The sequence below is a fragment of the Spinacia oleracea genome, chromosome 3 (assembly GCF_020520425.1).
Source record: "Spinacia oleracea cultivar Varoflay chromosome 3, BTI_SOV_V1, whole genome shotgun sequence".
Lineage (NCBI taxonomy): Eukaryota > Viridiplantae > Streptophyta > Magnoliopsida > Caryophyllales > Amaranthaceae > Spinacia > Spinacia oleracea.
The window spans coordinates 132,739,988-132,765,241 of NC_079489.1; the positions used below are offsets into that span (position 1 = coordinate 132,739,988).

Here is a 25,254-nt window from a genome sequence, read left to right on the forward strand (position 1 = left end):
CAAAAGAGATGCAAGCACAAAGTAAAATGCAACTCTATGCCTACAAGGGGTGGGGAACCAAAAATAAGAAAAATCAAAAGGAAAAACAAAAGAAATACTCCCTTCTTCATGCTCCTTTGGGTAAGGAGAATCATTAGGATCAATAGAGGAAAAAGAATCCTCAAGCGTTGGGAGTCTTGACAAAAAGGGAAAAGAAATGGGAAATGAAGGATAAATGTTGAGTTTTCTCTTTCGGAATGTGGAATGAGGGAAGGGAGTGGGAACAAAAGATTCACAAACAACTTCACTCACATCACATAAAGCACAAGAAATCTCAACATAAGATCCTTCATTCACTTTAAAATCTTTTTGGTTGGCACATTCACTTTTTTCCTCAATTCGAATCGATTTAAGCACTTCAAGGCAAAATGGAGCAAATATATTTTCATCACCATCATCGATGCACTCACTCAAAGAGGAACGAGTAGGTACAAAATCTCCAATACTCAACTCTTCAATGTCATGCATCATAGGTGGCAATGTAGCCTCAAACTCATCTCTTCTCCATGAAACTTCCTTAATAGATTCTTGCAATAGGTTAGAAAGTCCCAAAAAACCTTTTACAATTCGTTGGGGCATGACTTCAAATGAACTCAAACAAGAATCTATTCTTAGCTCTTCTTGAATTTCAAGATATTTTATGAAATCAAGCCTCCTCAATAATGATTTTGGAGATTCAAAATTCAAAGAGCTTAGGAAATTATCATGGAGAAAGAGAAGATCATCAAGTGAAATTGACTCATCATCTTGAGAAACAAAAGAATTTGCCATTTTTTCGGTTTTCAAAGAAAAAGAAAATGAAAAAAGAACTAGACTAGCGAACTAGAATGAAGAATCAAACAATGATGCCATTCCCCGACAACGGCGCCATTTTGATAGGGTGTTTTTCCGTCGTTGAATAGAACAACACCTCACCAAACAAAATTTATAAAACACGTAACTAACCGGCTATATGGACTATAGCGGCAAGTATAGGGATCGTCCCATAGGAATGGATATGCTTGACTTATCAATCTATATGTTCACAAGCTAGTTCGGATGGAAAATGATTTGTTTTTGAATTAATCTAATGAAAACTAGAGGAACAAACAAATAAGGAAGCTCTAGAGATTTCGGGAATCGGCAATGGAAATCAAATCAAAGAAATAAAAAGGTCAAGACATTCATGAATATGCAACAACATAGCAAATAGGGGAATGAAAACTAATGACGTACTCGCCACCTCTCGGATAGAGCACGCGAAGAAACTTAGCCTATGGAAAGCTTTCGCAAAGTCCTATGCTAGATTAGCTCGCATATAATAGGAACTATCATTCACTTGCATGAATTAGGCTCACAATGTCTTGCCAAACCTAAATCATACATTCCAATCTAATTTAATCAACTAGCATTTGAAACTACTACTCAATTTATCATGGAAAATCCTAGCACTAAATTACATTTAATCACAACATCAATCATGAATTTTCCCTAAAATTCCCCAAATTCAATGCCAAGGCTTCATCCCTAACCTCTAGACTAAACTACTCAATTAGCATGATTAACATCAACATTAAACTAATATTAATCCTAATCATGAAACTAATTGAATTAATGAAGCTAATTGAAACAATAAAATTCAGAAAATTTAAACCACAAAAATTGGGGAAAAATCAAGAACATTCAAAGCATGAAACTAATTCTAGAAATCAAAGCATAAACGAAATTAATGAAGCAATTAAAGAATTAAAGAACAAAACAAAAGAAGAATTAGAATTATACCTTGAAATGAAGAAATTGCATCAAACTTGAAGCACAAAAATGAAGAACAAAACTCAAAGCAAAAGGAAGGAAATCTGAAAATTAGATGATTGAATTGAATTTAGAATCAAGAATTTGAGGCTAAGAATCCTTAATCCTAATCTCTAATCTAAGCCCTAAACTAATTCTAGAGAGAGAATTCTAATTTTGAAATCCTAAAACTAATTACGTGTTATACAAAATGAACGCCTAATGAAAAGTTGTTGTGATTTAATCTTTTATAGTAGCAGCCCCGCGTTCCAATTCGGTCGCACAAAGGGTGTTGTGTGGTCGCACAAATTCTGTGCGGTCGAACAAAGAAGCTCATTCGGTCGCACATGATTAATGGGACATTCTTCTTGTAAACTGCAGTCTTGTTCCACCACACAAGAGTTTAAATTCGCTCGCACAGCAGCTGTTCGATCGCACAGACTGCTGCGAACTTTGTTACGCCCACAGTTGCTATTCTGCTGTGTGTTCTGCTGGGTCTTTGCTACGTGTTCTTGCTGCACTGTTGTGGTTGTGTAGAGCTTCTGCCAAGGCTCTCAAAGTGAGCACAAATCTGCGGCAAAGAGCTTGGAAAAGGGCTGCAACGATGGCTGCAACGAAGCTGAATGTACAACTACATTGCGAGTTGTACTTGTTGTTTGCTGTGTGAGCACGAGTGCAGCTGCTGGGGCTGCTTTGCCTTGGCTCGTGTGGCTGTGTGTACGTGCTGAATGAAGAGTACAAGGCTGCTGTGTGATGGCTTAAAGGTGAGCAAGAGAGCTGCTGCAAAGAGCCTTGGAAATGGACGCAACGAAGCTGAAAGCGCGCTACTGTTGTACTGTACTTGCTGTTGCTGTGTGTGCACGAGTGCAGCTGCTGGGGCTGCTTTTCCTTGGCTCGTGTGGCTGCACTTGCAAGGCTCGTGTGATATGCACACATACACGGCTTCGTCGCTGCACATGCAAAGAATCGTATAGCAAGTTAGCAAATCGCAAAGCACGTTATTAAAAATCGAAAATCGTATTAATAATTCGTATCGCATTTTTTCAAATCGTAAAATCATTTTAAACATCGTCAACCATAATGACACAATAATAACACGTCAATACTCGAAACGACCCTTACGCAATGAGAATGCGCACAAAAGGCACGTTTTAAGCAAAAACGACTAAAATCAACGCAAGACGAGAAAATATTACGATTAATGCAAAAATGCGATAAACGAACTAAAAACGATAAAACTAAGCAAAAATAATAATAAAATGCTAATAAAATGAACCAAAATCCGAAGCTAAGAGCGACATAAATGTCGCTCATCAGTGGACGCCTTAGAGAAGAAGCTCAGGGCCACCCAGGCTGAGGTTGAAGCTATTCGGGGAGAGGCCGCCTGTTCCTTCAATCTTGGGGAGGAGGATATTCTGGATGGTGCTCGGCGAGCCTAGGATCAGGCGATGGATGGAAAAGACTTTTCCTTGTTTAGATGTCGGATTTCGTACCAGATGGTCGTCCTGGCCGCTCAGCGCCTCGGGCTCGATCCTCCTGAATTTGTCAGTGACGGGGCGGATGAGGACGTGGAGGAAGAGGAGGTGAACTCTCTAGCAGATCAGGACGTCTGGGATGGTAGCTCGATTGCCCCTTGCCCCTAAGTTTTTTATTTACTGTTGGTTTCTGTAGACACCTAATTTGTGTCTCCCCTCTGGGATGATGACGATACCATTATCCTTACTAGGTGGTTGGAATAACTCCAGGCGGAAATCCCAATTGCTAAGAACATTTCCAAATTTAAAATCCAAAATCCAATTCCCGAGGCCGTTCCCCTCCCGGAACTCGGCACAAAATACAAATTTCAAAATCCAATTTCAAAATCCAAGTACAATCTCATCTAGTAGACCATCCCATTGGTTTTACTAGGCCTTTTCCACTCAAAATCACATAAGGCAAGTTAAATTCGGGCGCCGACCCACAAAACCGAGCATGCCGGGCCCCGTCCCGTGAAACCGGAATTCAAAACCCGGGAAAGGCTTGTTTTTAGACGCAAGATAATGCCTTAACCTCCAAGAAAACACAAAACTCCAAGCCTAGTACTATTCGTACACAGGTACAACACTACAAGACGAAACAAGGACGGAGCTCGCGTCTTTGCTTTGGCGGCATTCACGCCACGTCACCAGCGCCCAGCGCTGCCTCGGCGTGCTGCGCTGGCGTGTGCTGGCGTCTTGCACCCATTCCTCCTATAAATACCCCTCATTTTCAGCATCAAAGAGAGAGAAAAAAACAGAATACAACGTCGTAATACCGACATTACACCTCAAAATACAAATCAAAAACCCTTCAAAACACATACAAAATCTCTAATTCAAAAGCAATTGGGAGCTCTTGCCTAAACCTAAATAGGTAACTCTAATCAATCATGTTGTTTTGATTTCAAAATGATTAGCAAGTTGGCATTTTTATTATTAAAAATGCCACTTGCAACAATCATACATGTTTTTCAAAAATCGAAACTTTTTCAAAATTCAAAAATGCAAACTTTAAAGATTCAAGGATGTTCAAAGTTGTTTACAATCACTTCTTTGAACTAGAATCACCTTCAAGTATGGAGTAATCAAAGATGAAACCTTTTTAACTCTTAAAGGTCTAGTCTTTTGAGATTCAAAACTCCATTTTTCAATATACAAGTTCAAGTTTTCAAATTTCAAGATCCCACCATGTTTAGGGTTGTTCATGACTACTTCTCTAAACTAGGATCCTTTCAAGTTCAAGCATTTTCAAGTTCAATATTTCAATATTCAAGTTTTCAAGTTCAAGTTCAATATGCAAGTCTAGGATATTTGGGTTGAGCAACCTCTCCCAAGTTGAGATTTTTGGCTTTGAATTCGTGTCGGGCGCACTTATTTTTAAGGAGCGGCTTGGCGTTCGAATCTCATGTGCCCAAGTACAAGTTTCAATTATGCACCTTTCAATATTACAATATCAATATTGCACCTTTCAATACCGCAATTTCAATACCGCACTTTCAATATCGCAATTTCAATACCGCAATTTCAATTCCGCACTTTCAATTCCGCACCTTTACTTGCCTAGTCCATTTCTAGGCAATGTGGACCTACTCCCTACTCCATCTCTAGGGGGTCTTGTATTTACTAATTCCGCACTTTATTTAGTATTGTGATGTTGCTTTATTTGCTTTATTGCTTTCATCACCGCATATGCTAAATACAACAAAATACAAGGTTACATCACGCTTAACAAAGATAATTTCTTGGACAAACCGGCCTTAGGTTCTTTTAAATCAATCTTTAAAGCAAAGTGACCACCATACAATTAGATATTCTATTTGCTCTAAAATCAAACCCAAATAGTCTAATCTAGGGTATATTTTCGAAAAAATGTTGTGCCAACGTACTTGAATATTTCTAAAGCTCGCGGAATAAGCATTTCGTTCCCGTGCCCGGATCTCACCCATCCGTTTCAAGGATTCAAAGCCTTATCCAAAATAGAGTCAATTGGGGTCTTTCCAAACGAGACTTTAAACAACGTTTGGTGGCAACTCCTTCGAGGTACAAAAATACAATGGTTTTCTAAAGAACCGCCCCTCTTGTAGAACGGGAAACCAGTGCAAAAAAAATACCCTTACAATTCTGGCGACTCCGCTGGGGAATTTTCTAATTTCAATTCGAAAATGCGAGCAGATTTCGAGCAGCAAAGCCACTGATCTGCTTAAGTACTGGATGCCAGCACTGGCGCCAGGCGCAGCCCCTGCGCCCAACGCCACTGCCTGCATTCAGGACAGTGGCTCACAGTGGCTTGTTGCCCACTTTTGCTCAAATTTTCGTGTTGGGAGTTCGTCTATTTTTTAATCTGTAAGGACGCTCCCAAACCTCGTGAACGAGTGCCGAAAAACGAGCTTTACAAATACAAATTCAAGTATGATTTCAATTTCAATTTCTAGGCCTTTCATGAATTTTTCGAAAACCATAATGTGCAAAATGAATTTCTACCTTTGCCCAAACGGATGTTTTCTACATTCGGGCTAGCCCCGGGGGCAACGAAATGGTGACTCTCCATACGGTTCCCGACCAAAGTGTGTGACCATTTCCGCCCCTACCGAAACTTGGCATTTACTTGACATTTCGGATGTCAAGTATGGAGGTCGTCTGCCGACACACACGTCCCTTAGGCGGATGTGAAAGTTGTCGCCGGATCCGTCTCTTAGTCGAGTACCTTTTGACACCCTAAGCCGACCACTTGCATCATACAAAACTTAGACCAACCTTAGGTTGAGAACTTTGCATGTCTCATTCATATTCATTACTAGAGTGACAACGTGCTACTTGTTCATTGTGTGGGCGTCTTTGCACGCGTGAATGGCTAACCTCGAGTTCTAGCTTGCAAAACCCATTAGCCTCCAACTAGGAAACCAAACCCCTAAGAGCATCATTCAAACCTCATTCATCTAAATCGCCGATTTTAGGGTCTTTAGGAGTGTCACTCCATTTGATTCAAAACCCTTAAACACGCCTCACGCACAAATGCCAAATTCAAAATTCAATCCAACCACTAGTAGAAAAAATCACATTTGCAGCGCGGATAAAACAGGCTTTTTGCAGCGTTTTCTCGCGCTGCGATTGTGATGGCTGCAAATACCGTAAGTTTTTTTGCAGTGGTCATAGACGCAGCAAATAATAGGTTAATTACAGCGCGGGTAGACTTATATAAGTTGAAAATAGTGTATTAGTTGCAGCGCGGTTCGACCCCTATAAGTTGTAAATAAAAAGTAGTTGCAGCGCCTTGTTGAGAAATACGCGTTGCGATTAGTTGTCATTTTGCAGCTCAGTGCCAATACACGCGCTGCAATTAATTCTTTTTTTGTTTAAAAAAATAAATAAATATAATAGCTCCAATCAGATGCATATTTATATATTTATCCCTGGACAATCCTATTATTTTGGCAAAAAATTATAATAAAAACATTATAAATAGTTTAATAGGTTGCAAAAAATTTGCCATAGTTTCCCTTGTAATTTGAGAAACCCGGACAAAACGGGAATTTATAAAGACATGTATATAAGACATAACATACATATATGTTCCAACAACCATATATATGCTCCAAGTAGCATCCAACGTCATATCCAACACATAACAAAAACATAAAACATAACATTACTAGACAACAAACGCATTCGCCGGCATCCATCAAATAGTTGTCCTTAAAATACTTTGCCCATTGTTCTTGAGTTTCTTCTAACTCCTCATCAGAATATGGCATTTCTCTTTGCACATAACCCTTCAAAAAACAAAACCTTGTATTAATTACTCGAAAACTAATTTAAGAGAAAATTGAATCTTATACCTAATTACATGTTTTATATGCTATGTTTAAACTTTCTAAGACTCATTCCAATATGGTTATGCCACGTTTTAGGCTTGTTGGGTCGTTATGGACATATTTAGGCTAAAATGAGACATTTTCGCTCCATTTTCGAACTCATGAACCAATGAACTCCTTTTACACTAATTACATGTTTTATATGATATGTTTAAACTTTCTAAGGCTCATTCCAATATGGTTATGCACGTTTTAGGCTTGTTGGGTCGTTATGGACATATTTAGGCTAAAATGAGACATTTTCGCTCCCATTTTTAAACTATTGAACCTAATGATTCATTTTAAACTAATTACATGTTTTATATGCTTTGTATAAACTTTCTAAGACTCATTCCAATATGGTTATGCACGTTTTAGGCTTGTTGGGTCGTTATGGACATATTTAGGATAAAATGAGACATTTTCGCTCCCATTTTCGAACTAATGAACCTATGGACTAATTTTAAACTAATTACATGTTTTATATGCTATGTTTAAACTTTCTAAGACTCATTCCAATCTAGTTATGCACGTTTTAGGCTTGTTGGGTCATTATGGACATATTTAGGCTAAAATGAGACATTTTCGCTCCCATTTTTTAACTAATGAACCTAATGATTCATTTTAAACTAATTACATGTTTTATATGATTTGTATAAATTTCTAAGACTCATTCCAATATGGTTATGCACGTTTTAGGCTTGTTGGGTCGTTATGGACATATTTAGGCTAAAATGAGACATTTTTGCTCCCATTTTCGAACTCATGAACCTATGGACTCATTTTAAACTAATTACATGTTTTATATGTTATTTTTAAACTTTCTAAGGCTATTATTGATCTCCTTATAAAGAAATTTATAAATCAAATAAAAATAACAAGAAAACTTAACATTAAACTTGCATGTTAACTAGTCCTGTGTTTTGAGAAACAATTGAGGCACGGCTTATTTGTCTCTTTTGCTTTTCGAATTGAAACTTTAGATTATATGATGATTAAATTCCTTATAAAGAAATTACAAATCAAACAAAAAAGCTACATGAACGAACAAGTATACTTGTTATCCTTCTAGTACAGTATTAGCACGAAATTTGGAAATCAAACTTTAATACTTTGTATTCCATTAGTGGCAATTTTAGATTTTAGTAGTGTGTAATAAATATTGATTCCGAGTTCGTTGCTGCCTAGGTTAATTCAAGGGGCAGGGAGCCGTCAGGGATATTCAATTGTGTAAAAAAAATAATAAAGAAAAAGAAAAGAAAAAAGTACCTGCAACAGGGATCTCAACAGCAAACTAGGTGTAACATAAAACAGAGAGCATAGCAGAGACACCGGAAACAGCAAAAGATAAAATAACAGTAGGACCAGCATCTTGATTAGCCTCTTGACCAGTAAGTACGAAGATACCAGCACCAATGACAGCACCAATACCGAACCAAGTAAGATCCTACCAAGTTAATGATTTCTTCAAATCATGGTTGCTTTCAGCCTTCACTTGGTTGAGTTCTCTATCATCCAGAGACCGTGTCGTAAGCCTATTCAAAACAAACTAAACAGACTAAGAAACAGACTGCACACTATTGTACAACAGCAAAACAGACTGCAGCAAAACAGCGTGCAGCAAAACAGAATGCACACTGTATTGTACAACAACAAAACAGACTGCACCTGGACACCAGCAAAACAGACTGCACACCACAGAACAAATTGCACACCAACACGCAACACACCCGCACACTAAACAAGCTGCATACTAACCAGCAAACACATAAACTGTAGGAAGCCACGGCTGGACAAGAACACAAGCAAGTTCAACAATCCAACAATTTCAATCATCAAGTAATAAGGAAATTTGAAGTATGCCTATATGAGATTGATTTTACATAATCCATCCAAATCTATCTTTTTATACTACATGAACATCATCAATTCCAGTTCCTATTTATTTAAGCATAATAGTAAGCTAGATGACGTTGGTTGTATGACTGGCTTGACTGCCATGTGACAATTCCTGGCTCAATATTTAAACCAGATGGTTTTCTTACTATTTACTTCGTATATGACCATATTTTACAGAAAACAAGGATTTTGGAATTCTAAAACATGATTTAATATCATACATTCATACCAAGTATAAAAAACCCATCGGCCATCCTAAATGTAACCATGGAAAGGCTTAACCTGCTCAAATATGTTTGGACAATGCGCCTTAATTTTCCCTTCTCAGGAATTATTTTTTTAAAAAGTGGAAGGTACAAGAAAAGGCATGAAAACAATAACTTTCCAGAAAGGGGATACCAGAGGAAAATACTCTGTAATATAGGAAGAATAGCTTGTAATAAACTGATAATTTCTGTCAAGTTACAGGAAGCTCGCTATTTTTAGATAGTCATCATCCGAATAGCCAAGGCCCTAGCAAGATATATAACAGAAGGCCAGAGAAAGATAACTAAGGCCACAGAAATCATAACAGAAGAACTGCATATTGGTACTATGAGAGAATAGCACAATAAGTCAATAACCAAAGGACAATGAAATGATTGAATTTTAACAAGGGGGCGCAATAGAGTCTGAGATACATATTCCAAAACAAACGATTGAATCAAGAACCATCTAGTTTATAGTTTAAGATGATAACAAGGATGAAATAGCTCTAGCTTCTCCGAATATCTTTGAAAACCATTATACTTTGCACGGCCGTCTAATATGCATCATACATCATCATTGCAATCTGAATGCATATGACGTATTAGTGTGACTCTTATATCATATGGCAATAAAGATTAACAATCAACAAGTTCAAGTTGACATATGTTTGGAGCCAGCATTGGAGTATTGACATGCTAAAACTACCTACAGACACAGGATCTACATCCCTGGAAAATAAAATTTATTTTATCTCCTTGTAAGTTGTTAATGAATGCAGTGTTGTTCATGTAAGATGATGTGAGCGGAGATCCCGATTGCAAACCTCAAAATCTCACTTATCCATTAGTTTCAATGTACCATACCCATGAATGTAGTTAGCTAGCAGATAAACCACATTTCATGCAAGCAATATAATAATCTCTTTTTTATATTTAAGGTTCGAAACACCTATTTGAAGGAATCAGATATAATCATTGTGAACAGAAAGGTAACTGAATTATTAAAGAACACCCACATCATTAAGACCTGACCTACATCTTTACATGACACAGTTTTAAACAAGGAAAAATTGATAATTTCCATTTTAGATCAATTCGTATACTTTAGTGATTCATCTTCTCAGTCTATAACAAATTATCTCACTCCACTAATTTAGAAGGACCAAACTCACAAAATTCAACCCAAAAACCCGAGTCACTCCATCAGTGCTACCTTGCCCTTCATCTAGTCTTGTCTTTCCCTACAAGAGGAAAGAGGGTATGGTTCCTTTAGAGAAAGATGGTAGAACGAAGGTGACCTACATAAGTAAAAGCTATAAAAAAACTAAAGTATGATCATACATATTGATTCAAACAAGACCTGGTTAATCTGTTGAGAGTAACGCCAAAGTTGTTTAAGACAAAATAAGTCCTATTGTGAGGGGGTCGAAAAAGCACGAGGCTAATGCGTGACCTCGTCCCTCGTGGGTGTGACGATTCTTTTTATTCAATCAAGTGTAATTGGATTTCCTGTGAGTTTACACCCAATTGACTAGTAATATAGGAGTCGCCATTCAGTTTTTAACGACAATGAGAAAAACTGACAAAACCCGGTTATCGTGACATAAAGGGAGTGCAATTATGTTTGACCCCGACGGCCGTAGGTTCCCTTGTGATCCCTGGTGTGGGGATCTCTCAACATACACCCGCAAGGTAGAGATTGAGGGTTCGGGGGACTGTAACTACCGAGAGGTGTACTTCGCTCGTCGATAACTCCAGAGGCAGGATATCCTTACTAGCTCAGCATAAATAATTGAAGGGACATGCGTTAACTAGTAAACTAATCTGAATTGATTTTAGCAATATGCAACATATAATACTAATTCGATCATGATTATCTGATTTAAATAGAATTAAGGGACCTAGCATGATAATCCGATATCCCAAAAATATTATATTTGTTAGGCGTGATAGAACAATCAGATTTAGTTAGTTTAACAGTTCATAAAAAGGGCGAGGAAAGGAGTTAAATCATCGAAAAGGGACACATTACGACGCACCCTTGAGAGGTGCGTCACGGTTCTCAGAAAACTAACCACTTTGACTTTGCTATTTCTCCTTTTTATTTAACGAATCTCAATTATGGGACAGGATACGTCCTGTTCGATTTATGGATCGATTGCGACAGAACGCGTGAACAATTTCGCAGCGTGAGGCTTAGGCTAAGGGTTGGAGTCAATACTCAGAATATAATTGTGTTGTGTGTGTCCTTTCACTTCGAATTTAGGGGTCTATTTATAAGGAAGAGTTCGTGGAAAGATAGAATTGCAGAGTTCTAATCCACAAAGAATTAGGAAAAAACACGTACCCAAGTATTTTCAGCGCCCAGGCCTGGGCGCCGAAGATTTCGGCGCCCAAAGCCAGGCGTTGAAAATAGGGTCTGGGCTGTTTTCTTTAGTCAGATTCGGATTCCTGAAATCCGTAGAGTTTGAGACTTAATCGAGTCTTTTAGCGCGTATCAATTTTATGACAGAATGCGTCTGGGCCCGTTACGAACTCTAGGCTCGTTAGGATTTTAATTAATACGTAACTCTTATTTCCGAATCATATTAGGAATAGGATTCACGCAGTTTTCTATCTCATTTACGATTTATGTTGGAATGCAACACCTAATTCTGACAGGTTTCTATCCTTTATGATTTGCCACTTTTAGAAGCTAACTTTTACGGAGTTACTATTTTTAGCAGGTTTCCATAAATAGCAGGTTTCGGGTGAAATGAAAAGGGGAATTGATTTTAGAGGAGACGCGTTGTCAAGTGGAGATTTATGATTTCATCATTGAACCTTTCCCTTTCGGGAATGGGGACAAAAGTAGGTGTCTACAGTTAGCCCCCACTTTGACTGAGTCTTGGAGTAAGACGATGGTCAAAGTATTAGACGGAGTGCGTCACACAAGCCATGGTGTATATGACATGTTTTGCGAGGGTCTCACGAGCCCCCGAGTGATAACATTTGACTTAAGGGTCATCACTTGAAGTGTCGACATATCCCTCACGTGTCATTGGGATTTGTCAACTGATAGTATAGAAACTTCCTCACTTTGTCATTGGAAGGATCTAAAGGTGCGTAGAAACTCCCTCACTTTGTCATTGGGAGTAGCTACAGATGTTTTCGAAATCAAAGCTATAATGTGTAATTGGGCCTGGCCAAGCCCAATCACGAGGTAAAAATGTTTTTAAAGATTCTCATTTTTAGGGCTAGCTAAACGAGAAAACCCCCTTGTTTTTATGGGACGTAAAACGAAGGAAAATCCAGCACATTGCTCTTTTTTTGGAAAAAACGGAAAACCAATCCTTTTAATTTTTGGAAAAGGGAAAACCAGAAAAAGTTATTGCTGCAGCGACTAAGGACCTACACGGTTAGTGATGCAGACCCCGCCGGCTAAAGATGGTGAGCCTGTCCGCTAAGGGTGGACACCCCGTCCGATAGAAGTGGACGAATCTGTTTTTGAATTTTGAAAATAAGGACCTACGCGGTTTGTGACGTAGACCCCGCCGGCTAAAGATGGCGAACCTGTCCGCTAAGGGTGGACACCCCGTCCGATAGAAGTGGACGAATCAGTTTTGAAGTTTGTTTGCTTTTTTTTGAAAATAAGGACCTACGTGGTTTGTGACGTAGACCCCGCCGGCTAAAGATGGCGAACCTGCCCGCTAAGGGTGGACACCCCGTCCGATAGAAGTGGACGAATCTGTTTTGAAATTTGTTTTGCTTTTTTGAAAATAAGGACCTACGTGGTTTGTGACGTAGACCCCGCCGGCTAAGGGTGGGCGAGCCCTGTCCGCTAAGGGTGGACGTCCCTGAATTCGTTTTTTCGATTTGGGAACTCGCGCGGTTGGTGACGCGATCTTGCCGACTGAAGATGGGCAAGTTCCTATTTCTTTGGTTCTTTGTGATTTCTTTTGAGAATTTCTTTTTATTCATTCTTGCAAGAGCAAATTCTTTCGAGGGATGCTCGAATTTAGTTGTAACCTGAACGTGGGCTGACAACGTGTTCAGACGGATCTTTGTCTTGCGACCGTCTGCTTTCGTGATTTTGAGCTAGTCTTTTCGGCTCGACTTGGTCTTTGATCAGAGGACCGTGCACAAGTGTCAGTGACGTCCTTTCGATGAGGTCGAACCTGTTGTTGTTCTTTTTTGAGATATCCAAACATGATATGGTGTATGGCGCAGTCCGGGAATGTGATTTTGATCGCGCGCTCCTTGTTGGGTTCTATTTTTTTCGCGAGCCCCCAAGCACTGGGGCTCGTCGGTTGTTTTTCGCATCTTGTAATCATGTTTGGGGTCATGCTCGTATGTGCGAGCGACCTTTTATAGTAGTGTGCTACTTCAGCGAAGCCGTGGAGTGCGACTTTAGTTTTTAGGCGACATCCGGTTTTAGCTTGGCCCGGATTAACCCTTCGAAAGACAAACATTTTTTATTTGGAAAACCAATGACTTGACGACACATATTTTTGGGGTTTCGAAGAATGACCATGATATTTAACTTGTTTTTTTTTGAAAAGTGTACATAAGCATTTTCTGAGACGAGTCTAAGTTTCGACCAAGTTTTAATGTTATATTTTTTCTTGCTTATTTGGGAGCTAAAGGTGCTTTAGGCTTGATCCTACTTGCAATAGGGCCTCGTGTTTAGCAACACGGTCTTAAGTCCTTTCCTGTTCCGTGTTTTGTGAAATCTGGGCCTTGGGGCTGCATTTTCAGCGCCCAAGGCCAGGCGTTAAACATTTCGGCGCCCAGCCAGGGCGCTGAAAGTCTTTTCCTGGTGATATTTGACTTTCGGATTTCCTAACACGTTTCCGAATGGGATCAGGATGTCATTGGGTGCGTTCAGCTATATATAGGGGCTAGATACGTCCCTATTTTCCACCACTCTCAAATTCTTTCTCTCCTTTTTGCTGTGCTTTAATTATTCATTGCTTTTGCCATGTCGATCCCTACTTTCTCACTCCAACGGACTATTAGGCGTTGGCTACGGGCCCTTACTCCCACAGAAAAAGCTTTGTTAAAAGAATACAACTTAGAGGCACTTTTAGGCTTACAACAAATTAATATTGATTATAACTTTCTGCATGCTGCCCTAAGCTTTTGCGACTCCGATCATCATGTTTTTGCCTTTCGGGGCAACGAAATATGTCCTTTGCCCGATGAATTTGCTGCGATCCTTGGTTATCCTACTGATGCTACTCCTGTTACCCCTGGCACTATTAAAGAGGGTAAAACAACCATAAGGGCTTTCCTAGGACTAGATGATAACATGTTTGCTGAAATTGTTGTAGATGATAAGGTTAACTTGGCAAAACTTGTAAAACATCACTTTACGCCTAGTAAGAATATGACCGAACAGAAATTAAATATTCGAGCCCTTGTATTTTGCTTGTTGAATCGTTATTTGCTATCGAATAACAATGGTGAGTTTGGTGACATAAGGTTGATCCCCTTGATTAGCCAGATGGAAAGTTGCTATTCTATCATGCCGTTGGTTGTTGCCGAGACCTTGCTGAGTGCGGATGAGCTGAAGAAGGATGCCAAATTCTAACATTTTAAGGGAAGCCCCTATAACTGCAGGTAATCAATTTTCTTCTTTGCGCACGCATACGCCACTTTTGCATATATATTTTTTGCCTGGGGCTGAGTTTCAGCGCCAAGGGCTGGGCGCTGGAGTTTTCGGCGCCTGGTCCTGGGCGTTGAAACTGCGCCCCAGGGACCATTTTTTCATTCTTTTGATTCGATCGTACATGTTTTTGCAGATTTGGCTTGCGGAACGGCTTAGACTTTTGGAAGCTCCTGCCGATCCTAAACATTACCGCCCTATAGCCTTGGGTAACCGAAAATACTTGCACCAAGGCCAGGACGAGGCCGAATGGACCTCCTTTTTTACTTATGGCATTTGTTCTATTAAGTGGGTGGTACCATGGTGGGGTTTGACTACTATGACAGGGGGTTCTGATGTATCGGTTTATGTTTCTTTGTTGGGGCTATCTCGTCCCATTTATATCTTCCCTTACCGAGTCATGCGTCAATATGGTTTAAGGCAGACTATCCCCTTTTCTGATACGGTACCACCTAAGGTAGCGGCCTTTTCACAAACACGGGTCTTAACGTGGGCTAAGTATTATGATGGTCTCCCGCGTTGGGCCGTAGCTACAAATGGCTTTGTGGGTCTTTCTGAAAACTACAAGTTGTGGATGAGCTCCGATGATAAAGATGTGAGGACCGAGGCTCGAAATGGGGAGCCGGCTGAGCTTTTGATACCTCGTATTCGTGTTAAATACGAGGGTCCTGATTCTTCCAGACCTCGTACCTATAGTATTAAGACTGTGAAAGCTCGTCCTGATCGAAAGCAAAAGGAAGTTCCTCCCCGTTCCAGTTTCAGGCCTAAAAAGATGCCTAACATGAAGGGGCCTGCTGTTGCTAAAAGAAATGCAAGCTCTCGCGGATATCGTCGCCGGAACAATGTATGGGTTAGGAAGGCTCAGCCGCCTGTAGAAACAGTGGCTAGTCTAGTTGATGATAATAATCCTTCTCCCACCATTGCCTGTGCCCTCGAGGCTGAGCGGGCTATAACTGAGAATTTTTCTGATGCCTTGGCATCTTTGGAAGTTAGTGTCCAGGAGCCGGTTCTTATGGAGATTGACATTGGGGCAGCGCAGAAGACTGTGGGGGTGGATCCTGCGAATATTTCCCTCTACAAGACTTTATTTGATGATCCAGAAGAACTAGAGTAGTGTAGTTCTTGCTAGGGTGTAGGTGCCCTCCATTTATTCCAGTTGTGTTTGTTTTTATTTTTAGCACTCTGTTTTCCTTCTTATTATTTTTTAATAAAGGCGTATTTTTATTTTTCATTTTCATTTATTTTTGTTTCTCCTCTTTTTTATGTACTTTATATGTCCAACACTTTTTGCACAAAGAATATTTGTTTTTTTTTATTGGACCGAATCCTTGGTAAGGATTGCCTACGTATCTTGTCAGAATCAGGTCGCGCGTAGTTCTAGCCTTTGAATAAGTTCTAGTATGCCGGATTTCGGTAGATATGCCCTTAGGTGGAAACATATTCCTTAGTCGGTCAAATGAGTGAAGTATTATCATTATTTTCATCTGCCATTTTTTTTTTGCCATAAGTCGTGTAAAATATGAAATTCGAAATTCGACTAATTTGTATGGCTATATTCTTGGTTGGTAAGCCTATTTGGATACGTATTGTACCCCCCAAGTGTTCGTTATTTTTCCGTTGTGTGCGGATAAAATGACGAGCACTTCTGAAAAGAATTTTTTTTTTTTGTCAGGCAGAGAGTTTCAGCGCCTAGGCTGGGGCGTCAGAAATTTCGGCGCCCAGCCATGGGCGTTGAAAATGACTTGGGCGGTCAATTTTTGACGCTTTGCTTCACATGTTCTTGCATTTCCTTCCTTTTTTTTTTTGTGCCTTGATATTTTGCTCGTATTTAAAGGCCAATTTTGAGGCTACTTTGGAGGCTTTTTTGACTGTTAGCGTGAAATGCGTTTTTGTCCGAATCAATTTTTTCTATTCGTGACTCGAAACAGTTTTGAAAATGGGGTTAGGGTGCGGAAGTTATGGAGATCTTTGTGTAGGTTTTTGAGGTGTTGTTAGTGAAGGGTATGATGGAATCTATGTTTTATGAATCTGTTTTTTTGTAACATTTGCATTGTTTTGGATTTTGATTTCCTTTGATTCTGGGTTGCATGGATTGACTCTTTTGATGACACTGGTTTGGATTTTTAGGTTTTGGGGATATGAATGGGATAGTGTGGTTTATTTTGTGGGTTTCGGGAATTGGTTCCCATGGCACTATTTCAAAACCGAGTGGGCTTTGTTTGTTGGGCCTGGAGTGGGCCGCCTCTTTATTTTTGTATTTTGCAAGTACATTTGGTGTTTATTTAGTGTTAGAATAAAATTTTAGGAGAAATATTACGCCTTTATTGATTCGGAAAGTAAGGAAAACACACTGAAATAAAACTGACCCATATTCTAAGGGTCCTTAGGACCATCTAAAGTCTCTATTATTTTTTTTCTATCAATCTAAAGAACTACTAGGCGCTTTTTACTAATGGTGCTCTATGTGGCTCAAGCCTGGGGTTTAGTCTCATAAAACTTCGGTCCTTCACCGGTACTCATCTTGAATTCCATTCCTTTTGCATTGACCCATTGATATGTCTTCACCCATCCGTTCTCGACCTCTTCTAGTGTTGATGCAGGAGAGATTAACCGGGTTGGATCGAAACCTTCATCTTGTAAAGCTAGGGTAGTCATCACAGTCTCGTTCTCCATAGGCCTCGATTTGTTAAACAATGTCCATAGAGCCTGGTTGTCCAATATTTCAGCTGTTTTAGTTTTTGTGAGGTGGGGTGCCTCATCCAAGGTGTGGCAGTCATGGAAAATTTCAAATCCGGGTTTTAGCAAGCCATCATGAACGAAGGGTTCAGGGAAATCACAGCATGGGTGTTCATCTCCTTCCCGAACGAACATCCCGTTAAGGGTCTTTTGATATGGGGGAAGGAGGGTGGTTTGTTTGGCTTTGTTAAGGCGTAGCCTAGACAGGCGGTCAGCAATATCTTCCTCCGTTGGTTCATAACCTAAACCAAATGGAGTAGATTTGTCGGGAAAAGGATGGAATGTGTATTCCTTCTTCCTTATGCCCAATGGGGTTCCTGGGAAATAACCTTGAGCTAACAGCATTCTAGGGATGACTCGGGATGCATGCGGGTCTAGGAATGCTGGGTCATAATCTTCGATGAACTGGATTGTTTCTTCCATTTGAAACCCGTAAAGGTCGTCTGCAGTTTCGGCCGTTCCAACCATAGTGCAACTGACGTCGAGAGGAGGGGCGCGGATTTCTAGTATTACCCCGTTATGGTTAAGTTTAACCATTTGGTGCAAGGTAGAAGCCACACCTCCTAAGTCATGGAGCCAAGGTCGCCCCAAGAGGAGGTTGAAAGTGGGCTTGATGTCGATTATTTGAAACTCCGTGGTGCGTGCCACAGGCCCGGTTTGTATGGTAAGGTTGATTTTTCCCAATACAGGCCTTCGGGAGTTATCATAAGCTCGTACCCCTTGCGTGGATGTTTGGAAGTCATCGTTTCCTAGCCCCAAGCAATGGGCGGTTCGCAATGGGCAGACATTAACCGCCGAACCATTATCTACGAGCGCTAGGGGGATGTTTTGTCCTTTGCATCCAACCACTAGGTAAAGGGATTTATTGTGAGCACCCCCCTCTTTGGGTAAGTCTTTATCAGTGAAAACTATGGCCTTTTCTCCGGCATCTCTCGTGACATGGCTAACCAATGAGTCAGGTGTGATATCTGTAGGTACTGAGATGAGGTCAAGTGAGCGAATAAGCTTTTCACGATGTTCCTTTGAAGTACACATAAGATCCTAGATGGTAATCTCGGCCTTGGTTCTTTTTAGTTGTTTCAGGAGAGGATTTCCAATGACTTCTGCGACGGTGGCGTGCCGTCCATTCTCAGGAGTTTGCCTTACCAGGATGTCGTCCATAGGAGGTGGGTGAATATCCGGCTGGTATATTCTTCCGGATCGGGTGAGGTTGTCGACCCTGGGCTCTTGAGGGGTGGTGTCAATGAGAGCATACCCGGGGCAAGTTTCAGTGAAGAGGTCCTGGCCCGACACTTGAGATAGGTAAATATCTTCAGCATCATCATTCCACACACCGCACACTTCCCTCTCGATTCGATCCATAGGGACCACAACGAGTGGTGCACCTTGAGGTGTAATATACACCGTGGGGTCGAAATTCTCTGGTTGGTTGAGAGAGATGTGACAAGAACCAAGTGGGCTCTTGTTGTTGTTGGGTTTGCCAACGTTAGGGAGGGGTATCACTTCATCCTCTATCATGTCCTGGATCGTATGTTTTAGATTCCAGCAGTTTTCAGTGTCATGCCCATTTCCTTGATGGAATTTGCAGTAAGTACCTTCGACCCAATATTTGCTTTTGACAGGAGGGTCACGGGTGGGGCCTATAGGTTTCAACTTTCCTTGATTGGTTAGTCTTTCAAAGGCTTGTACCAAAGTCGACCCGAGTGGGGCAAACTTTCGGTCTCGGACCCATCTTCCAGGGCTTCTTCGGGCGGGAGTCTCTTCTACAGCATGGACTTCTTGGGCTTGGGATGTGTTACCCCAATTATAGGTGTTGTTCTTATATGTGGGTTTTCTCTGTATGGTTTTGGCGAGGTCGTCCTCGATCTTTATTCCCACATCATAAACTCTTTTGAAAGTGTCAAGTCCCAGGTACCTAAGGTGTTGTCTGTAAGCCGGGTCCAGGTTGTCAATGAATTTTTGGACCAATTCTGTTTCGGGAGGCCTATTGATTAGCTGGGCCGCCTGGTCCCTCCAGCTAGCAAAGTAGGTCGTGAAACCCTCATTTTTCTTTTGGAAGAGAACTTCCAGCACGCGCATGGTGACTTGGAAATCCATGTTCGACGAGTATTGCTTGATGAAGACATTGACAAAGTCTTCCCAAGTGTGGAAGAGCTTAGGGTCCTGGTGATAGTACCATTTGAGCGGCACAGGTTCCAAGGACAAAGGAAAGGCAGGTAAGTACATGGACTTGTCCACGCCTTTCAAGTTCATGGCATTCACAAAGCTCAGTAGATGATCACGGGGGTTGCCCGTGGCCTTGAACTTTGGTAAGTCAAATGAACTGAACTTTTCTGGTAGTTTGCCAGGAAAAGGTTCAGGATCGAGGGAGAAGTATTTGCTCCCCATGGTTTGCTGTAGGACCATTTTTTCAATCCTCTTCTCGTTATCGAGGTCATTTTTGGCTTGCGCAGCCGCTAAAGCTTCATTTTCCATTTTTAGTTGGCCCATGAGTCGGGTCATTTGAGCCATCTGCTCTTGCAAATCTTCGATGGACATGTTTCAAGGTGCAAATCGAGGTTGGGGAAGCGGAGATCCTTGAAATGAGGGATGACGGACGGAGCTTGGAGTCACTAAACCTGGTGTTGGCGATGTATCTTCGAGACGCACTAACCGTTGATTCCCTGATCGGCACCAAGTGGCAGGACCAGTCCTAGGCATAAGATAAGCTAAAGTTTAGGTTCCCAAAGTTTCAAGCATTACTTAGTCTAGACTTCGAATCTCTAAATTGGTTTATCACTCTTTCTTTTGTCGGTACACTTTTTGGTTTTTTTTTTATTTTGGTCATTCTTTGGATTTTCGAAACACTTGCCCGTGTGACATTCATAGTTATTAGCACGTTCGGTTTTGGTGCCGAGTATTGTCGTCGTAGGAGGCCTAACAACGACACAAAGAGTTATTAATTTTTTCACGAGTCGCTTTTGAAATCGAGTGCTTTTCTTACGCCCTTGTAGCAATTTACGAACATTTTTTGTGCTACGTATTTTCCTTTCGCGCGGGTACCCAAGCAGCAACTTCAGCGCCCAGCGAGGGGCGTGAGAAATTCAGGCGCCCAGCCAGGGGCGTTGATAATGCGTCCCTGGCTGGTTCTCGTTTTCTGTCTTCTGTTTATGCGACTTCGAATTGCGTGCTTGCTTAATAACGTCCTTTACGCGTAACAGCGTTTGTGGCATTCGTTACAGGCCATCCCGAGCGTCGCTTATTTTTGTGGCGATCATTCGGGTTTGCGGAACACGTGTTTCGGTATAACTCTTTGGCAAATTAGTCTATGAATGTTTGGGCAATTTTTAAGGTCGTTGGTTTTCTAGGATAGTTTGTCGCACACAATCACATATTTCGCTACACATAACTACATTACAAACATGGATTTGAAAATTAAATATGCCACGTAGTTTATGATAGGCTTCTATGGGTAGTTTATTTGCGCCTGGCTTGGTACCGCTTCTATCGTAGATCCAACACATGCCCCGGTCGAGGTAGTGTCTTCAACAGACGAATTTCGCTCAAGAGGCCAACCCGCAAGTGCAAGCCAAGGGGGCATGCAGGCGAGAGGGACCTAATGAGCGAGCGATTGAGTTCGGGATAGGTGTACTACCTGCACAAGTACCGAGTGGGAAACATACGCGGCGTATGCACCCCCCTATTGGCGGGAAAAGGTATCCTTAGTCCCAACTCCCGAGGGAGCCGAGATTCGTTATGCGGTTCTGCCCGTTCACATTAATATGCTGATTTTCAGGTCGTCCCAACTTGATGGGGAAATAAACGCGGGGTAGGATCGTTTCACCCTTCGGCTATTTTGATTACCTACAAGCACGAGTATTTCCTTCACTATCCCCAGCGGAGTCGCCACTGTGAGGGGGTCGAAAAAGCACGAGGCTAATGCGTGACCTCGTCCCTCGTGGGTGTGACGATTCTCTTTATTCAATTAAGTGTAATTGGATTTCCTGTGAGTTTACACCCAATTGACTAGTAACATAAGAGTCGCCATTCAGTTTTTAACGACAATGAGAAAAACTGACAAAACCCGATTATCGTGACATAAAGGGAGTGCAATTATGTTTGACCACGCCGGCCGTAGGTTCCCTTGTGATCCCTGGTGTGGGGATCTCTCAACATACACCCGCAAGGTAGAGATTGAGGGTTCGGGGGACTGTAACTAGCGAGAGGAGTACTTCGCTCGTCGATAACTCCAGAGGCAGGATATCCTTACTAGCTTAGCATAAATAATTGAAGGGACATGCGTTAACTATTAAACTAATCTGAATTGATTTTAGCAATATGCAACATATAATACTAATTCGATCGTGATTATCTGATTTAAACAGCATTAAGGGAGCTAGCATGATAATCCGATTTCCCAAAAATATTATATTTGTTAGGCGTGATAGAACAATCAGATTTAGTTAGTTTAACAATTCATAAAAAGGGCGAGGAAAGCAGTTAAATCATCGAAAAGGGACACATTACGACGCACCCTTGAGAGGTGCCTCACGGTTCTCAGAAAACTAACCACTTTGACTTTGCTATTTCTCCTTTTTATTTAACAGATCTCAATTATGGGACAGGATACGTCCTGTTCGATTTATGGATCGATTGCGACAGAACGCGTGAACAATTTCGCAGCGTGAGGCTTAGGCTAAGGGTTGGAGTCAATACTCAGAATATAATTGTGTTGTGTGTGTCCTTTCACGTCGAATTTAGGGGTCTATTTATAGGGAAGAGTTCGTGGAAAGATAGAATTGCAGAGTTCTAATCCACAAAGAATTAGGAAAAAACACGTACCCAGGTATTTTCAGCGCCCAGAGCCAGGCGTTGAAAATAGGGTCTGGGCTGTTTTCTTTAGTCAGATTCGGATTCCTGAAATCCATAGAGTTTGAGACTTAATCGAGTGTTTTAGCGCGTATCAATTTTATGACGGAATGCGTCTGGGCCCGTTACGAACTCTAGGCTCGTTAGGATTTTAATTAATACGTAACTCTTATTTCCGAATCATAGTAGGAATAGGATTCACGCAGTTTTCTATCTCATTTAGGATTTATGTTGGAATGCAACACCTAATTCTGACAGGTTTCTATCCTTTATGATTTGCCACTTTTAGAAGCTACCTTTTACGGCAGTTACTTTTTTAGGCAGGTTTCTATAAATAGCAGGTTTCGGGTGAAATGAAAAGGGGAATTGAGATTCGTTTATTTTATAGGAGACGCGTTGTCAAGTGGAGATTTATGCTTTCATCATTGAACCTTTCCCTTTCGGAAATGGGGACAAAAGTAGGTGTCTACACCTATCATCATAACTGAAAACATGGGTGACTATCATAACTAAATGGCAGTTATATGAGGGAACTTAAGCTCAAGCATCACAACGCAAAGCCCATATTCCTCTGAAACACTAATTCAAGAACACAAGTATAGCGAACATATAATACAAAACAACACAGAGAGCTAATAATTCCATGGTTATGACAAGAACTCAGTGATCCAATCACTTAACACAATCTAATTACTCTATAATCGTACTATCTCCAGACCCTAACTACATGTCAAAGAAGCAAAAGCACTATCCATCATTAACCTTTGCAAAAAATCATAATGTCAGTCTTCAAATGCTGCAATTCATCCTACATTTTGGTCTCAAATATAATTCAGAAACATCTCCACACGCCTAAATATTCCAGTATAAGGAACCTGAAGATTAGGGATTGTAAATTGTTTACTCCTCAGCATAATTTGTTAGTTCCATCACTCAGGCAGTCGGCCATTACCCCGATAGTTCACAAAAGAATAAATACCCCAATAATTCATAAAATGCGAAAATAAAATGAGGGAGAAAGAGGAAGACCTCAATTTCGGATATTTGCAGGGAAAGCCTAGATAAATCCATCTTTCTCCCTCCAATTTTCTGCAACAGGGTTCACGGAGTTGAGAGCAAGAAACTTTTCCGATGGCCGCGCAACACTTGGTATAATCCCACTATGATCAATATTGCCCCAAGGATCCTGTCAACATGTTACATATTTTTTGAGGATTGTTAGTTTTGTAATTATTAAAAATTGTCTAACTAAAGTAACTAAATGAGATGCAATCATGGAGTTAAATGTAATCATGCCTTGTGGAATACAGACTACTACCTAACATAGCTTCAAAATGAAAGTGGGTGTCTTTTAATTGCATGATTCATGAGTGCTCTGTTTTTTCCTTTTCCTTATTTTAATATCTCCCTTTTTTTGGGATTAGAGTTGCCAAAAGTTGAGGGGGAAAAAAGAAGTTAAGTGGGTGGGGGAGAAAGAAGAAAATAGAGTATTGACCCTCCCAAGTAGAATTGGTCTCCCAAAGTAATGGAGGCCACAATAGCGACAACCAAAGTTTGAACAGGTTGGATATGAAATTCCACCTGTAAAAACACATGACAGGTTGACTTATTCACAGCACCAAGATTATCCAAGTTCCAGAAATACAATAGAAGTACAAGTCCTAATGTCCATTATCAAACTAATCAATACTTCACTAGGATATTACTAATAAAAAACAGTGTTCAATCTCATACAATGATGGACTGTTTTTCTGATGAATTTTATGTTTTATAAACTGGAAACGACAAAAGGATATGAAGTTACTAGTACTCACTAAGACCTACAATCACACAAGTTTTAAAAGATGGAAAATATACTCGCTAATCCTTCATGTATCAATTTGCTTTCAGAAGAGACGACAATTATGGCACTATTTCTCCGTTCATAAAACAAATATGAAACTGCAAAACCACATATTCAGCAATAGTGAAGTCAAATTCTAGTTGAAACTTTTTAGCTTAGTTCTAAACTACACAGAAAGAACAGGCGAAGAGAGGTACCTGTTAATGCAAACATGAATTTATCACCAGCAACATCAAAACTGGCCTTCACTGCTTACAAATCTGAAGCAAACTCCTCGCTTTACAGAAATTGACAATAAAAAAAATCAAGATATCAGAGAACCAAAACTTTGAGAACGAAATAACCCAATTGCACGGGTCAAAGCAAATCTCATCGCAAGTAATTCGAAAATTCGAAAATCAAACAAATATGAACTTTGTGAATTCCAAATAAGCTGACACAATTTGACCCAAAAATCAACAAAATCAATCAAAATAACTTCAAAAACCTAAAAAATTAACCCTAAATGAGCTGAGTTAGTCGCTCAATCGATAAAACCCAAAATTGTACATCAAATAAACAAGTCAAACCAAGAACAACAAATCAACCCTAAAAACAATTAAATCAACGAAACATAATAAATAAATTAAAAATCGAAGAAAAACAAAGAGTATGGCGTCAAATTCCTACCGCAATTGGCAAAGAAATGGTAGAACGTTGAGCATAGCAAAAGGTCGGCGTCTTTCTCTCTCTTCCTCCCTCTGTTTCTCTCTCTTCCGCCCTCTGTTTCTCTCTCTATGACCGGGATGGAAAGACTTGGGACAAAATCAAAGAAACATGAATCCATTAAAGATTGGAGGAAGATATCAAGGAGAGA

The 25,254-nt window shown here is 40.5% G+C and overlaps 1 long non-coding RNA gene across 3 annotated transcripts; it reads right to left on the minus strand.

Annotated features, from left to right (window-relative positions):
* Window positions 1-6,765: 6,765 nt before the first annotated feature.
* On the minus strand, window positions 6,766-24,015 carry LOC110776606 (uncharacterized). 3 transcript variants are annotated; one of them, XR_008931086.1, is made up of 4 exons: window positions 23,874-24,015; window positions 23,585-23,741; window positions 8,447-8,712; window positions 6,766-7,096 (listed from the first exon to the last, which is right to left on the minus strand). It is a non-coding gene; the product is annotated as an uncharacterized lncRNA (long non-coding RNA). The 3 variants fall into 3 exon arrangements; XR_008931087.1 differs by having other exon boundaries at window positions 23,871-23,996; XR_008931085.1 differs by lacking the exon at window positions 23,874-24,015 and having other exon boundaries at window positions 23,585-23,843.
* Between the last annotated feature and the right edge of the window lie 1,239 nt (window positions 24,016-25,254).